This window comes from Acinonyx jubatus, chromosome B1, assembly GCF_027475565.1.
Source record: "Acinonyx jubatus isolate Ajub_Pintada_27869175 chromosome B1, VMU_Ajub_asm_v1.0, whole genome shotgun sequence".
NCBI lineage: Eukaryota > Metazoa > Chordata > Mammalia > Carnivora > Felidae > Acinonyx > Acinonyx jubatus.
In genome coordinates, this window is record NC_069382.1 from 31,050,042 (window position 1) to 31,060,000 (window position 9,959).

At 49.2% G+C, this 9,959-nt stretch overlaps 1 long non-coding RNA gene across 1 annotated transcript in view; it reads right to left on the minus strand.

The window, feature by feature from the left end:
* Positions 1-9,051: 9,051 nt before the first annotated feature.
* LOC128314218 (uncharacterized) overlaps positions 9,052-9,959 on the minus strand; it is a 1,331-nt gene continuing 423 nt past the window's right edge. Inside the window, exon 2 of the long non-coding RNA XR_008295709.1 lies at positions 9,052-9,792. This is a non-coding gene — a long non-coding RNA (uncharacterized LOC128314218). The remainder of the gene's footprint in view (positions 9,793-9,959) is intronic.

Here is a 9,959-nt window from a genome sequence, read left to right on the forward strand (position 1 = left end):
TCACTTGCCATCAGGGCTCCAGTTTAGATTCTACTGGCGAAAAGTAGTCACGTGGGATTAGGAAGATAGAAGACAGGGAGAAGACATCTCTTCCTCCACCACCAGCAGCCGACAGTCACGTGGGCATCCTGGATTCTGGGTGACACGGAGCCTGGAGCAGCTTCACGGTGAGATCTTCCATGGTGCCTGCTTTGATGCTTCAGTGGGCCGAGATCATGAAGAAATCATCATTCCCCGACAGCCCACCGCAATGTTCCTGACCTCTGCTTCCTCAAATCTCCCAACAATTCTGTGAGCACCAGTTCTGCGTCGTCTTCTTTGTTTGAAATACTAGCCTAGTGTTTGTTTTCTTGGCCGAAGCCTGACTCATACAGTTTTGACACGGGAAGAGGTGTGCCCTCTCTCTAAGGGAAGAAGGAAGCACAGATATTGGATGATTGGACTGCTGGTATTCATCAGAATCCAAGTCCTCCTCTTCATCATAAGCATATAGCTTAGCAACATGTCTTGCTTTCCTTACACCTAGATGGGCCTTGTGAACTCTTCCCCACCTTCTCCCTAACACATGGATTATGCCGTGAGCAAGAAATAAGGTTTACTGTGATACATCACTGATATTGTGGGACTCTGTGCTTTAGCAGTTTGCCTACCTTAATACAAATGGCGTTTTATTTTACTTTTTTTAAGTTTATTTATTTATTTTGAGGGACAGAAAGAGCATGCACATGCAACCAGGGGAGGGACAGAGAGAAAGGGAGCGAGAGAGAAGCCCAAGCAGGTTCCATGATGTCAGCGTAGAGCCTGATGCAGGACGCAAACTCATAAAACGTGAGATCATGACCTGAGCCAAAATCGAGAGTTGGCCACTTAACCGACAGAGCCACCTAGGCCCCCCACAAACGGTCTTTTAAAAGTGTACTATTTCTGGGTGGCTTAGTCAGTTAAGCGGCCAACTTCAGCTCAGGTCATGATCTCATGGTTCGTGAGTTCGAGCCCCGTGTCGGGCTCTGTGCTGACAGCTCAGAGCCTGGAACCTGCTTCGGATTCTGTGTCTCCCCCTCTCTCTGCCCCTTCCCTGCTCACGCTCTGTCTCTCGACAATAAATAAATGTTTTAAAAAAAGATACATTTAAAGTTGTACTAGTTCCTACTTTTTATATTTCTAAAAATATCCTTGTCCCACAGTTCTATTGTCAGCAATGATAAGAATGAAACAGTACTTATAAATTCCTTAGTAAGATGAAAATCTTACCCTGTTTTTGCTTCCATTTATTTTTACTCCTATCTCAGTCGGTAGAATCTGAAATTACACTGAGGTTATAATTAATTTTTCTTGACATTTGCATTCTATCTTGTAATCATATTTCCAATAATTATTTAGGCTTCATTCAACATGTAACAGATCTTGATGCTCATCCTTTTACAACATGAACTAGCCTTTGTTGAATTTTTCTTTGCCGTATGTCTTGGTTTCTGTAAAAAGCCTTCTGGAACTTGTCTTAGGAAAGACATGGAAGCTATGCCTTCAGAGTCTTTGAACAGCTGAGGCTGCTTCTTTGTTGTTTTTATACAGGACTTGACTGAGTCCGTAATCCTGATTAGCTAGCTACCTTAATCCCTCAAAACTCTAATAGTTGACATATCTCCTTTTGGCATTTAATATGGTTTTATGGGAGACGATTGAAGTTAGGTGGGTTTTGTTCCTTTTTAGGTTACCATTCCCTCCCCCCCAAATGCTCTTAAGGTTGTTTTCCTGTAATCTTGATATTTACAGACACTATCACGTGTATCTATGGGTTGGTTTCTTGTCATTAACTCTGCTTGGTACTCAGTGAGTCCCTTTGAAATGACGAAACTTCTGCCAGATGCAGGACTAAGTGCTCTCTGTGTATTACCCTGTGACAACACCAGGGGTGACAGCTATTATCCCTCCCAATTTACAGATGATGAAATTGAGGTTCAAGGGTTCATAGAAGATCAGCAACAGAGTTGAGAAAGGAACTTAAGTCTACTTCACTGTAGAGTCTGAGCTTTTAGTCACTCTACCATGCAGTTTTTTTTTAAAGGAAAGAAAGAACTCTTTTACTGTATAATTTCTACAATTTTGTTTTTGTTTCCTTGGTTCCCGATTCTCCTTCAGAGACAAGACAATTGCCTGTATGGCAGGTCTCTCTTGTGTAGCTCATATATGCTAGTTTTTATTTTATCGTAGAGTTTTATATTATCATGCTTTTATATTATAAAAACTTTTATATGGTAGAAGAGTTGGGCAAACTTAAAACTCTTTATATTTGGATTATGTTTTCTTGCAGTTTTGCACCTGTTCTTTTCTGATGCTAATGCATTTAATTTTTTTTTTAATTGGATTTTTCGCTTTTCATTTTCCCTGCCTCATCAGTCTCCTTTTCCGTGGCGGTGGGACAGACTGTTTGCGGTAGGTCTGGTGGGTAAGTGGGGCGGTTGTGGAGCTCCTGTTTCACACCGTTACTGAGGACTGGGGCCGTGCCTGCCATATACAGAAGAAGAGTACTAGGACCCTAAGCATCACAGAATGTCACTCCCTTCAGCAATGGCTCAGCAAGATAGGCCCACACAGACTCAGAATAGTCCGTAATGGCTCCGCGGCAACGCCCTGCCAGCGGCTAACAGGGTGATACCGTGACCTCTAAGACGTTGAGTTCCTGCACATAAGTCCTGGCCCCACCCCGGGGACTCCCGTTTCTAGTAAGTCACTCTTCCTTCCTCCACAGGACGCATGCCTAGCTGGCCACAGGATGCTGTTGAGCTATCAGATGAAGTTAAATGAAGTTGGAGGAGTACAATTCCCACCTCTGCCTTCTGTCTTTACCAGCAACATAGTTATCTGTGAGGAAGGAGGACACGTCCCAGTCTAGAATGGAATTAACACCTCCCTTTCCCTCTCTTCTTTCATTCTCTGTCTCATTCCCTCTCTCACCTGCTAGATGCTTATTGGCTTTAACCATTCTTTATTAGCCTCGCATATGGCAGTTGTGTTGATGGTGAAGAGGAAGGCGCCAAGGCCCTTGCTCCAGACGTACGAACCCTTGGTCTGATATCGGCAGTTGCAGTGTGGACAGCAACACCAGCACCGGACGTCTTTTGTTTGCCTTTCCAGATCCACTCTCCATCCTTTCCCAACCTGCTCCTTGTCCTGGGATCCTGACCCATATGGTCTGCATCAATGGTGGGCTGAAGCCTGCAAGAGCTGATTATGCGCATCTCTTCCTAACTCCATGCTTGGTGACCATAATAGGAATATTTACACCTTGGAAATCGGCAAACACTGCAAACAGGCATATACACACCTATCTCAGGCTTGTTGTTAAATATTTATTTACCGGCACAGCACTGGGGCTGTGTCAGTATATCCAAGGACGCCCACTGCCCTCTGGCGTCCTGTTGGGTTTGGCCATCAGGAGGGCCCTGAGGGTTGGAAGGGCAGGAAGGAGAGTATGGTCAGAATATCCATTGTCCTGGCTCCATCTCTAACAGGTTCCCACAGATTGGCTGCCTCCCTCTACAAACACTTCAGCTACTGTCAGGCACACTCTCTATGTGTCCATCCTTTCTGGAAACCAGACCCTCCTTTCCCTCCCCTCTTCAGGCCTGTGTTGTGCTCTGACTGGATGGGGGTCGGTGGTGCGGGTGATGAAAGAATTCACCCAAGGCAGAACAAAGGAGATAGAAACGTATTGAATCCAGTGCAAGGGAGTAGTGGGCAGGGCAACAAAGGAGAGACTGTCTGCTACTGGGCGGTGGTGAGGGGCTATATTTATAGGGTGGAGTGAGGAAGTATGGAATTTTCCCTTTTATGGTAACTGTGCCTGGTTGTAAGTATCCCATTGGTTAGTTAGGGCCTATGGCTATTTCGAGGTGAGTCATTTAATGAGCCTGTTTGCATTCAGCCTGGTGGTCACTGTGGGACCTTTTGTCAAGTTTCCATTGCTCAAGCCTATTGGCCTCAAAGCAGCATCTACTAGGCCTAGGAGTGGTAATGGCTCCCCAAACTCTACCTATACCAGTAGTCCCTTCATGAGGCTCTTGTCTAACAATGAATTTGAGTGTGTGCCACTTGGTTCCTTCCACGACCCTGACCGACACAAAACCTAATCCCATTCAGTCACGTAGGACTCTTACTAGCTTCCTGAGTACCTTTCCTTGGTTTTGCTTGTTTCCAACACCAGTGGTTTTCCAATTCTTTGTAGGCTGTCTTAGGACGTTTTCCTCAAATGAAATCTTATCTGAAAACTCAACGTATACATTAGATAAAGTAAAGACTCTTGAGTGGGGTAGGAGCTAAAGGGTACCTGCTCCCCATCCCCCACCCCTCACCCTTCTCAGTCATCGCGGATATACATCACGGCAACCTCCAAGGCCCCGAGAAGCACAATTTTAATACCATATTCCTAGAAGACAGAGACCACGACTTGTACTCTCCAGGGCACCTGGAGAGATGTGGGTAAACGACAGGCATATTTTCAAGCTACCGTTTATAAAGTACTTGCTTGACGCCAGGCTCTAGTCTAAGTGCTCTCCATTGGTTTGTTCACTTAATCCTCCCAGCAACCCCAGTGAGGTGCACGCCTCCATCACTTACATTGTATGAACGAGGCATCTGAAGCACAGGGTGGTTAATTAAACTCACTTAGGGGCGCCTGGCTAGTCTAGCTAGACAGTTTAGCTGTCCCCTAAATAGGCTCTGGGTGATCAAATGAGGTGCATGCGAGCTCAGGTGTTAGAAAAACGTCACAGCCTCAGAACCCAACTGAGGAATCGTCACTGCCCTGTGGATTTCCTTGGTGGCTTCCCACAACCCCCATCCCTTGACAGCTCAGCTCCGGGTAGACAGTCCCTGATGCAGAACAATAGTGGGGCTGCTCTGGAAATGTGGCCGATGAGGAATTTGAGGGGCGCCTGGGTGGCTCAGTCGGTTGAGCGTCCAGCTCCGGCTCAGGTCATGATCTCACAGTTTGTGGGCCCGAGCCCCGTGTCGGGCTCCGTGCTGGCAGCTTAGAGCCTGGAGCCTGCTTTGAATTCTGTGTCTCCCTCTCTCTCTGCCCCTCCCCCGCTCATGCTCTGTCTCTCTCTCTCTCTCTCTCTCTCTCTCCTTCAAAACTAAATAAAAACATTAAAAAAAAAAAAACCAACCCAGAAAACAAAATCATGTCGGTAATGTATGTGCTTCTTTATTAGCACACGAAATTACTAGGTCTAGCAGTGAGCCTAACACCTATAATTTTAAAGTAGTGATGATAAGCCTAAATGGTATTTTGAAATATCTGCAGCAACTCTAATGTGCAATGAAAACACTGGTGAGAGAATTACAGATACTGCTCATACTGCTCTGGTTTTATCCATTTATTTCTGGCCCACGTTCATAAGGGAAGGACATACCGGATCTCAGAGAGAGAACAATGACAATAAAGATGTGACTGTTTTTTTCCGCCCAAGCTTACATGCCCCACGCTGGTTATTAAGCTCTCGTCTCTCAGTTCCTCATCCACCTGCCAGAGTGAGGTCGGTGATGCTGGAGCTCAGCACACCAGGTTTCGCCCTGACAGCCGGCCCCCTGCTACACGGGCATTGGCCAAGGAGCAACCGACAGGGAGACTGGAAGGCCGGAGGTGGGAGAATGTGGCTCGGGTTTGCTCCTTGCCTCTGTCAGCGTCATCCAACAACAGCGTTCCTACCCAGCAGAAGCAGGTGACTCCAGCAGCGGTCGTTCCAGCTTCCAGTTGTTTCCAGACTCTCAGAATCAGCCTCAGGGTCTCCCCTCGGGGATACCGCCCGCGGACACCCTCCTCTTGCCTACCAAAAAATGCGCCAACAGCCGAGTGGCTTCAAACCACAGAGATTCATTCCCTCACAGTTCTGGGGGGCCACAAGTCCGCAGGGCCGTGCTCCCTCCGATACCCGATTCGTCAGTTCCTCACATTACATTCTCTCTGTTAAAACAGCTGGTATGGTTTTATTTTCCTGACCAGGCCCTGGCTGGCCTAGACCCCTGAATGTTCAGTGTGGTCCCCAGATGAAGAAGGTCTGGTGTCTTAAGTGAGCATCTGGTAATTATTTCGACAGAGAACCAGGGATTATAAGTAAGGATTTATAGCTCAGAAAACTTGGTAGGACTCCTGAAGTTTTTGCACTTTTTCCCCCTGTTTTACACGTCTCCGTAATTCTGTTACTGTGTTCTTGTAAGCCATGCTTGAGGATGGAATGGACCCACGTGTCTGTCTGCAGAGGCAGTGAGAAAGGAGGGGGCCGGTAGGAGGTGCAGCCAGTCACCATTTTGAAGACCCCATGACAATGTAAAAAAGTGCTTATGACTTGATTTTAAGGGATACAAAGAATACCTTATACACCGCTACGATTTCAGCTCCCTTAGATGGGGGTCAACCTAGGGGCAGAGAGGGGGGTGGCCCTAAAGAGAAAGTACAAAGTGGTTGAGCCCCTGGGTCCGGGGCAGGGCGGAAAACAACATGGCAGCTGGGCCTGAGAACGAGCTCTGGGACTCCCACGGGGGAAGAAAGCTTTGGTTGCTTTTTTACCCACTAATCCTGCTTCTAGGAAGCTCTCCTAGGGAAATCATCCAACAGAAGTAACGTCTAACCCCCTGACTCCTCCCAGCCTGCGGTTGGACGTGAGTCCATTAGCGTTGATGTCTGTAGTCCTTGGATTCCTGGCCCCATGCATGACTGGATGACCACAAGCCCCGGCCTCAGAGCCCGGCACTCGGCTCGTAGAGTCCCCTGCAAGCGTCTCACACGTGCCAAGGACCAGACCCACTTCCGTTCTCCTCCATCCTGCTCGCGGAAGTTCTCAGCCTGTGAGCCATGAGCGGGTGACACTGCTTCTGCCCCGGCTGCTTCACCCACAGGAAAAGGCTGCATCATCAGGGCCGTTTTCCAGGGCACACCAAGCTCTGCTGATATCCTCGCATCTCTGACTTACAGTCGCTGTGTTTTTCCTACCTGAACCAGGAAGGGACGGGGCTTTGCCCCAAGTCTCATAAAGCTTTCACCCAAGAGGCGCTTTCTGTTCCTGCCTGTTCGCCCCGTCTCTGGAAAAGACCAGGCCCAGTGCCTCTGGCCAGCTGTCGAACAAACACCACCTCTTCCCTTTTTGTCTCCCCATCTTCTCCCCCCTCCCATCCCCCCCGGGAAGCCAGAACAAGCCCCACTCCCCGTGGCGTGTCATGTCATACAGAGAGTTGCCTGAAAAATTGCCACCACCTGTTCTTCAAACTTCCATCAGGCGTCTGCACTCTGAGGACTGTACTAGCCTGTCCGTCATAACGTTAGGTGCGATCGTGAAAAGCTGAGGCAACCTGAAAGAGCCCTGGTAGAGAGGTGCTTGGTAAATGATACGCTATCACCTCCCGTTAGAGGGATGGAGCCAGCCGCCATTTTGAAAGTCTCCATCACAACCCAAAAAAGTGCTTGTGACTTAATTTGAAGGGATAAAAACCATACCTGATACACTACTATGATTTCAGCTGCTTAGAAAATGGCATATGCCCTTTCAATGAGGAGAAAAGAAACCTGGACAAATGAAAACCGGTCCAACCTGGAGTGTTGACAGTGTGGATGCATTTCCCCCCTCTGCTTGGCATTCCTTTCTCTATAATATCATTTACTTAAGAAAAAATAATGGCCGTTATATATTTAAAAAAAAGTATGAAAATGCCTGATCCTGCTTTGAGATCTCTGCACCCAACTTCAGGTGCATCTGAGCTCCGGGAGGGGGCTTGGCCTTACCAGAGAGGTGGGCTTGACTGGGAGCACTTTCAGCCTGAAAGTCTACAGGTAGTTCAAAGGCCCTTCGTGTCTGTAGTGGCAATACACAATCTGGAGAATTGTGCAATCTGGAGAACACTCCTAAATATGGAGTGTTGGGGACCAATCGGAACATGGGCATTCTGATGACAGCCTCCTTCAAAACCGCCTCAGTCACCCTGCAACTTGGGGTCTAGGAGAGAAAGCAGTTTGGGGGACTGTGAAGGGATGAGAGCTCTTTTGTTGGCGCTGAGACCTCTTTGTTGTGTGAGTTTAGTGTTCCTTTTGCATCAGCTGGGGAACCCTTCGATCCACACTCAGGTTGCCACAGCCTCGCCCCGTGAGGATGTGAACCGGTTTCCCCATTTGGGTTTGCCGTCACATCTGGGTTTTCTGTTTGCCTGCTCCTTTGGATTCCTGACTCACTCTAGACTCCCCACCTCCCCCCCCCCCGCCCCCTGCTCTATGCATTGCTTTCTATGGCGAACCTCGTAATTCTGCTCCTGTGGCCCAAGACACCAAGACCATGGGGGAGATGGTGGGAGCCACACTGGCCTGACTTTGGGAACACCCAATCTCGCCCGCCTGGAGCCTAATTCCTGAACTCGTGGCCTCTGACTCCATGTATATACATATATGACTCCCCATCATTTCATTGTGCTTGGCTTGGCATTTTTGGCTCAGCTGTCTTGCCCTATTTGGCTCTCTGTGCCTGCCTCTGAAGTCTGTATCCCCTACCTTTTATAATGACCCCTTGGCTGCAAATACTGCACTGTAGTGTAGGTCTGGGACCTCCCCAGCTGGGCTCTCCATCACCCTCCTGGCCTAGGGATCCTGATGGGATCCACGGGCAGGGATGAGGCCGTCTGTTGCCCCCTTGGTGAAACAGGAGACACAATACCTGCTCTGTGAGTCGTACTGAAATTCTATAGCCTTACACTGGTTCATGGGTGTGAAGTTGTTTAAATACTTGGCAAGTACAGAATCTTGCTACTTTTTAAAGGAACTGCTAAGATACTTTGGACACCGGGCTTCTAAGAAGAAAGATTTTTTTTTCCCCCCAGAGACTCGCGGCAGAGGAAACGCATCTCTTGCTGAGGGCAGGGGCTTGGAAGGAGAGGACCTGGAGCTCCAGACCTGGTTCTGCCTCATTCCAGGTATGTGACTCAGGCTTCACATTTCCTCATCTATAGAATGGGAATAACAACAATATCTGCCTGACAAGGTTGTTCGGAGCACAAATGAGGTGCTGTGAAAGTGTTTCAAAAAGGCAGTTGCCTTAATTATTAGTGCTGTGGACCCAATCATTGTATTAATTACAATGGAGCGTGGGCGAGGGTTAAAAGGACAGAGAGGATTCGGCCCTGCCCACAGAGATCTTAGGCACAGAAGAAAAAAAAAATGTGCTGGCTTGTGCAGGGAAGGGGTTAAAGTTAAGGGTTGACATCAAAGAGCCCCTCTCTGGAGGAACAGACATCAGGTGGGCCCCTATCCAGACCGTGGGGACCTCCGTGTGCCGCTCCCGTGCCTGAGATCCTGAGTCTCGGAGAAGAACTCTGCAGGCAAACACGCAGGCTTGAAGTCTAAGAAGCCAGCTCCACCTGCGGGGGCCAGCCAACCGCGATCGTTCTGGAAGGACGATCTCCTGGGAGAAGCATCCTGGGAGAAGTCACCGCTTCCCGGCTCTACGCCCTTGACCGCACGCCTCGCGCGCCGCGGAGCAGAGCTCGGTGCCCCTGCACCAGCCAGACACTGGGGGCGGGGGGCCGCGGGAGGGGAGGGCGCGGGAGCGGCAGCCCCCTTGCCAGCTGACGTCCCCGCGAACCGCAGGGAGGCGGGAAGGCGCTGGCAGCAGCCCGGCCTGGAAGTCGGCCCGCCGAGACCAGAACGGGCAGACGTCGCTCTGTGGGGCAGGAATCTCTGGGACAGCGCCCCTGCCTTGTTTCAGTGACTCCAGTGCCCGAGCTCCTCGCAACCGCCCGAACTTGTTTTCTCACCTGTAATAAATAGGTTGTTAAAACGCCATGAAAAATACAGTAAAGAACTTGCTAATTATGCAATGAATAGTAGCTGTTGTTGCCCTCGTCACCGTCAGTCGCGGGGCTGTATCATCTGCGAAGGCTGAGTCAGCCCTGCCCGACGCTGCGCCAACCCGCAGGACCGT